Here is a 7,722-nt window from a genome sequence, read left to right as displayed (position 1 = left end):
CTCCTCTGTCTACTCCGCCTACCTAATTTTCTGTCCTATGAGGGCTAAGGCAGTTTCTTTATTATTAACCAATGAAATCAACAGATAAGATACAAGACCCACCTCCATCAGGGGATGACTGGCAGGCCACCAGGCCTTCAGGAGTTTTTCGAGAGTTTGGGAGATCTGTGGTCTTCTCTCGTGAGTGTCAAGTGCTCTACCACTGAGCGCCTGCTTTCTTAAGAGCATTTTTTTAAGTGGTTTTAAAGAAAGAAGGTACTGGAGAAAAGACTTGGCAGTAAAGACCACTTATTACCCTTGCAGTGGGCCCCATTTCAATACCCAGTACCCACATAAAGGCCCACGACCATCTGTAACTCCAGTTTCAGGGGACTCTATAGTCTATCCTGACCTCTGCCTGTACCTCCAGACCCTCACATAGCCGATTATCTTCCTAGAGGCAGAAGGACTGCATATAGGAAGGTTTAATTGCTGGGACCTCAAGACTGGTGGTGCTTGTGAGTTTAGAGACCCTACCCCAATTGTGATGGCAATTCTTGCTTGTCAACTTGACTGTATCTAGAATGAACTACAGTCCAGAAATGGAGGGTATACATGTAATCAGGACCTTTTTTTTTCTTTTACCCAAAAGCTCATACTCTGTTTATTCTTTTTTTGATGTAGTTTTTTTTTAATTGTTTTTATTGAGCTATATATTTTCCTCTGCCCCCTTCCCTTCCTCCCCTCTCTCCTTCTACTCTCTCTCTTTTATGGTGATCGGGATCTTGAAGCAGAAAGACAGCAGGTCTTTGATCTGGATCTTGAGACTAGAAAACACAGGCTTTTGATCCAGATCTTGAGGTGAGAAGGCACACCTTTAATCTGGGCCACACCTTCTGTTGGAAGAACGATGGAAGAAGGAAAGGGGTATGTTGGTTCTTTGTCTGCTTGCCTTTGCCTTGGCATCACATCCATTCCTTTACTGGCATTGGAATCTGCTTCTTTGGGATTCTAACATCTACAGAAATCCAGCTGAGACACCCAACCTTGTGGGAGTGAGCTACTAGATTCTTGGATGTTCCATGCATAGCTAACTATTGTTGAATAATTGGACTGCAGCCTGAAAAAAATATATATATATATTCATTCCATAAGTTCTGTGACTCTAGAGAACCCTGACTAATACACTAATCCTCTTGCAAATGGAGGCAGTTTCTCTGCAGCAAAGAGAGACGTAAGCTCACTGTCAATTCAGTAGCGGATAGGAAAGATCATTCCTCTGTGCTTGAGCAGCACAGAATAGGATGTCCAGGCTCTTGTCTGTAATCCATTCCCAGAAGCCCTGTCTCCTTATTGGTTTTCCCAATTGGTTTTTCCTTAGTGCATGGGATGAACACTTGAGCTCTTGTCCATCAAGCTACCCTTCACTCACTGAGTCCAACTCATAAATCACTGTCTCTGTGATGCACCATCCAGGTAAAGGCAAAAGTGCTTTTCTCTGTTTCCCCAGAACACAGCTGTAGTTGTTGGTATTTTTTACTCTTTTACTCTAGGCTCTTTGTTCTTTGTTCTTTTGGGGTTCACCACCCAGTTCCCAAATAATTCACACATATGGAGGCTTATTCTTACTTGTAAATGCCCAGCCTTAGCTTGGCTTGTTTCTAGCCAGCTTTTGTTGCCTTAAATTATCCCATCTACCTTTTGTCTTTGGGTTTTTTCCTTTTCTTCCTTCTGTATATCTTACTTTCACTCTTGCTCTATTGCTGGCTTTGTAGCTAGGTGGCTGGCTCCTGACATCCTCCTCACTTTATCCTTCCTTCCTTCCTTCTTTCTTTTTTTCTTTTTCTTTTTCTTTCTTTTTTTTTTTTTTTTTTTTTTTTTTTTTTTTTTTTTTTTTTTTTTTTTTTTTTTTTTTTTGAGACAGGATTTCCCTGTGTAACAGCCCTAGCTGTCCTGAAACTAGCTCTTGTAGACCAGGCTGACCTCAAACTTACAGAGATCCACCTGCCTCTGCTTCCCAAGTGCTAGCATTAAAGGTGTGTGCCACCGCCACCTAGCTACATCCTCCTCTCCTAGTTCTCTCTTGCTTTTTTCCCTCTTCTTCCAGGTTTCTCCTTCTGTTTATACTCTTCCTGCCAGCCCCACCTACCCTTTCCCTTGCCTTGCCTGTTCAGATCTTCATTAGACCATCAGCAGTTTCAGAGAAGCAAAGAATCACAGCTTCACAGAGTTAAACAAATGCAACATAAGCAAAAACAATACATCTTTACATTGTTATACAAATTCTCCAGAGACTAAACAAATGTTAACACACCTTAAAATAATATTCTACAACATACATCTGCAATGTTACTCACTGAAGCTGGCCTGGTCTTCTGGGGTGGGGAAGCCTCTTTCAGTGGCTAATGAAAGAGTCAGTACTGAAAAGCACTGATCTTATCCTATTAAATACAGCATTATTTTATCTATTTCCATCTATTCCAAACATGTGAAGGACTTTGCCAGGTTATTTTGTTTGGTTGGATTTTTTGTTTATTTGTTTGTTTGTTTTTTGATTGGATAACAGAAAAATAGCCCAACACCTTTCACTTGGCCAAAAATATTATGGGCATGCCTAGAGCCAATTAGATACATCATTTCAGAGGAATGTAGAAACAGGCTCTTTTTCAAGGCCAACACTGTCCCCAGTGATGTCAGACAACTCCAACAACCCTGTCTGAGCATCAGTGGAAGGGGGTTTCCTTGGTAACTATTCTCTGTTCTCTCACTCTTGCCAAGTTGCAGAGGGTTTATATCCAAGGCCTCAGAGGAGAGCTTGGAAAAGGCAAGCAAAGCTGAGTTCTTCTTCAGTCCTAAAGGTTATGATCCAGCTAACCTGGGCTGTTCATAACACTTAGCTTTACACTTCAAGAGGAAATGAAGGCTGACTCTTAGAACTATAACATCAGACTAATTTTTAGAGCGATGTTTCTTGATGACTAACATGATAAGGGACAGGATGTATCAGATGCTTGCTGTCCAACAAGCAACCAAACGTCAAGATAGCCAGAAAGCACATGCTCACTAAGTGCCGATAGTACTGGACAAATGAGAAGGACGACGTGGAAGAACTAGACCACTCCCAAGAAACCAGAATGGGTGGAGGTAGGGGTGGGAGATACCCCCTGTGAACATGTGCCTTAATTTTCACCAGCCTGCAATGCAATTGCTCTTCTCAGTTAATGGCCAACTTGGTTACTGTCATGGGTCCAAGCTTCTCTCTTTTTCTAGCCTTTTGTTCATTTTCATTCCTCACATGTCCAGTCCTTGTCCCTCTTTGACCTCCCTGGGCTCTCACCATCCACATTATCTGCTGAAAGTGACTCTTTCCACTTCAGCCTTTATATTTTAGATGGAGCTGATTAATATGTAGAAAATCAGGTCATGACAAGGATTTATCTGCTGCAGGCAAATATGGGTTCTCCCTGATTGTTCATGACCTGAAGCTTGCTCTCCCACCCACACCCTACCTCTCGGTGGGGAGCTTTGTTTTCTGGTCACCACTTCCAGGAAATACCAAGCCACAGTGGCTCCCCACTGCTGCAGCAGGCAGAGCTTCAGGACACAAGGCTTCTCACTCTTGGTCTAGACTGTAAGATAAGAGCTCACTTTCCCTACTGAATGTAAAGCTAATTCTTCCAAGGAGCCTTCAGGCTGTGTGGCCTGAGCTCTTTGGCTTCCAGGGCTGTGTTCTGTACCCATACTTCTCAAGCTTGGCAGGTCCGATGTACACCTCGCCGCCCTTTATTCCCACCCCCATTCCCACTAGAAAACAAAAAAAAAAAAAAAAAAAAAAAAAAAAAAAAAAAAAAAAAAAAAAAAAAAAAAAAAAAAAACAGAAGAGAGAAACCCGAATAGTCGAAAGCTACATTGATCCAGTGAGCTGCCTAGTTTTGAAAAAGGGTCCAAATCACCCTCTGAATGTGGCTGACAGTTGGGGCAGACTGAGAAGCCAATGATAATGGCACTGTGATGTGTTTCTACTGCACGTGGTGGCTTTTCGGGACTCTATTCTATTTGGATACATACCTTCCTAAACCTGGGTGGAGGGGGGGGAGGGCCTGGGACTTTCCACAGGGCAGGATATCCTGCCCCCTCTTAGGACTGGAGGGGGAGGGGCGGAGAGTGAGTAACGGAGCGGGAGGGAAATGGGAGGAGGGGAAGAAGTGGAAATTTTAAATGGCATTATTTTTAAAGCAATAAAAAAAAAGAAAAGAAAAAGGGTGCAATTCGTGATGACAAAGCACAGAGTTGAGGGAGAAGAGGCGAGGGGCGGGAGGGGGGAGGGAATGAGCTCCACTGGGATTTGGATCTCTCCTTCCCTCCTCTTTCTCCGGTAGCCCCAGTAATTCCTTTGATCTTCGGAGTGAGTTGCTGAAGAGAAAGGCCCGAATCATCAACATCTCTGCAGCTTGCCAAGCATCTCTAGGCAGGATTCCCTCAGCTGGAGGGGAAGATCCGACCTATGGCAAGCAGGAGCCCAGTGGGAAGCGCTGTTTACAACAGATGTTCCTTTTAGCCGACTTACCGCTTTAGTTCTGGCACAGACCTGGAGTTTGGGGGAGAATTAATTGGCGGTGAAATGGTGCAAAAAGACAGCGTCTTGGTGGAGAGTGGGTGAGAAAGACCCGTGCCCCGGAGTGCTGTGGTTTCTGAACAGGGAGCTGGGGTGCAGTATGCAGTTCTTGACAGAGGAAAACCAACAGAAGCCAAAGTCAAGTTATGTGAGGGCTTTTTAATTTGGTTTCATTTTATGGGGCTCAAGAGAGAACGTGTTCTCGTTTTTTTAAAACCGGTGTCTGTAAATCCTGTTACTCACTTTATGAAAAAAACGCCTCAAACTCTTTCCCTGTGTCTGAATGTTGTGTGCAGCAAATATTCATAAATGTGTTTTGTTGACTGTGCTTCATTTCATAACGAAAATACACCTCTTGTCATATACTGGTTTCCTTCGCAGCTGTGCCCAGCATTTGGCAGAGCTGAGTCATCTTCGGGGAGAGCTGATTCCTGCATTAACCCTCACCATAAATGTACTTCCCCAGGAAATTCCATCAGGGACTAGAAGGTCGTAGTTCCCTTGAAAACCAGCCACTCTTTATAGAAAATATTTTTAAGTGATTTAAAAGCATGTTCTCAATCCCTTCCCTGTCTATGATATGCATTCCCCCTAATGTGTGTGTGTGTGTGTGTGTGTGTGAGAGAGAGAGAGAGAGAGAGAGAGAGAGAGAGAGAGAGAGAGAGAGAGTTTCTTACACAAAGTATTGCAACAATTTAGCTTATAGGGTATTTTTATGTGGCTGAATTTCTCTACAATTTGTATGTTATTATTAACCAGCATGGGTACCATGAGGTTAGCTCTAAGAATGCAGAAAATCTAAGATAAGAAGAGGTAGGTGAGAAGAAGAGAGAATATAGGAGAGAAGAGGCTGACATTTTTTAAAGTGAAAGTAAATAACCAATTAAACATCATAACAAAGCACATTTTTAAAAATTTTGTTTGCTGACAGCAACAATAAAAAGAATAAAATGAAGAAAAAACTCTAACACATCCCTTCTCTAGAGAGGTTTCCTAAGGGGGGGGGGGGGCTTCCTAAGGGCCGATGCCCCTTCCAAGCATTTCTACTGAGGTGGGCACATCTCATTGGCTAGACTGATTCAAGCGTATATACACATGTACATATAAACCAGACCTGAGTGGAGCCAGGTGCTGGTGTTAGTTGTGAGCATTAGTGATAAGTCCGTGAGCACATGGGACTAGTGGGTGCTCAGGAAGGTGTTCCTGAGCTTAGGGGACTAGCCTTCACTGCTGGAAGGAATTGGAGACCCTTGAAGCTGGAGGCAGAACTGCCACCAGGACTTCCTTAGTGACTCCATTTTGTACTTCACCCAACTGCTCCCCTGCCGCAACCAACCCCATCTTGCAGATCAGAACCCTTTCAGACAGTCACACTTTCGGTTCCTTTTTTACAGTACGGAGAAATTGTTTCAATCAGTTGAAACTTCTGTTATCCGGCCACCCCTGGTAGGATGCAATAGTAGGGACTGACTGTAAAACCCTAGCTCTTTCATGGTGAAGAGTCCTTTCTGGCATGAGCCTGCTGCCACCTGCAGGAAATAAAAGATTCTTATTGTGACTTTCTTTGCGTGGCATTGTTCTGCGTCTCCAGGGGATATCCCACCACCCTTGCCAACAGCCCAGGGGGCACACACACAGTTTCTTTACAGACCTGCTTCCTGTTCTGCTGTGTGCTGAGAAAGCAGGGTGGTGAGCTGGAAACAAGCTTAGTTCGACTGTGATGCTGCCTTCTGGCCAGACTAGCTGAAGGGAGGAAACCATGAAGCGAGAGAGAGCAAGCTGGCTAGAGAGAACAAAAGATAACAAGAGAGCAAAAACTAAAGACAGAGAAAGGAAAGCAGAGAGTGGGGAAGAAGTGGGGAAGGAGGAGCAGAGCGGGGAAGAAAAGATGGAGTGGAAAGCAAGCACTTTATTCAGCCCAGTAGGATCTGGCTTCCCCGTCTGTAAAATGGGCTGGTCAAGGCTTCTGGTATAATACAATTCAGAACAGGCATTGGAAATGATGTGTGAGGGAAGCGAAGCGTTTCTTTAACCTCTTGATTCTTCCCACTTGCAGAGAAGTCTGTGGACTGCACAATTGTCTGTTTCTCTCGGCTCACTTTTTAAACAGCTGTCCACAGTGTGCCTCATTAGCAGAGGCAGGACTTCAGAGGGAGAGCAGGTCTGCCTGGCTAAGCAACGAATGTCTGCCTTCAGAGACAGAAACATCGTAGTCTAGTTCCTCATTTTCTTACTTCCGTTTTCCCAGGTCTCTACAACCTAGTGAGTGTCCCTGCAGTTAAGCACTGATACTGATAACAGCACCTGCCCTAATGTTAACTGGGCAGTCTTCCCATGTGGCCATTGCCTGAAGATTTTACCTACATGAGGTATTTTTAATCTTGCCAGCAGTCAGGGTTCAGGTTTGTGCCGCTGTGCCCATTTGTACAGCGTTAGATACAGAACCTAGGGGCCTTGTGCGGAGGACACGCAGCTGATGAGTGGCAGTCGAGCAGAGCCCAGTTTTGTCAGCGCTCACACTGGTGTGTGTGTTTTCATGTCGTTACGGTTGCTGCTGCTTCTCACAAACAAGACATTGACAAAAAGGGGCTAAGTAGATTTCTTTAGTGGATCATTACCAATAGTTCTGGGAAGGAAGCTTAAGATCCTCCTCTATCGTGGAAGGGTTAAGACATAAATACAATGTTTAGATGGCGTCTTATGACTGTAATTATTAAAAATTGCTGCAGGTCTCCAAGTGGTGGCAGCGGGCCATGTAGCGGCAGGCAGACCCTGAGAGCAGCCAGCCCCAGACAGGGGCGGCTGTAGGTGTACGAGCTGTGGCTGTTCCCCGGCAGGGAGACTCACAGCAGCAAGTCCCCAGCAGCTTGCTGTGGGATTCTGGCAGTAGCAGACAGTGGGTTCCGGGAGCAGTCAGTCCTAGGCAGAGACTGCACAGGAAACCATGCAACAGGTCTCCAAAGGTGGCTGGTCCCTGGCGGTGTCCCCTTTGGCGAGCCATGTGGCAGCGGCTGGTGAGAGACAAAATGATAGGCACACCATGCAGATTGAGGTTAGATATTTATTTAGTGGTTATGGAAGGGAATGGAGAAGGGCAGAGAGGGGGAGAGCGAGAGAGAGAGCAGAGA

The sequence above is a fragment of the Alexandromys fortis genome, unplaced genomic scaffold (genome assembly GCF_014885135.2).
Source record: "Alexandromys fortis isolate MF-2015 unplaced genomic scaffold, M_Fortis_MF-2015_v1.1 scaffold_3, whole genome shotgun sequence".
Taxonomy (NCBI): Eukaryota; Metazoa; Chordata; class Mammalia; order Rodentia; family Cricetidae; genus Alexandromys; species Alexandromys fortis.
This window is presented reverse-complemented; position numbering follows the sequence as displayed.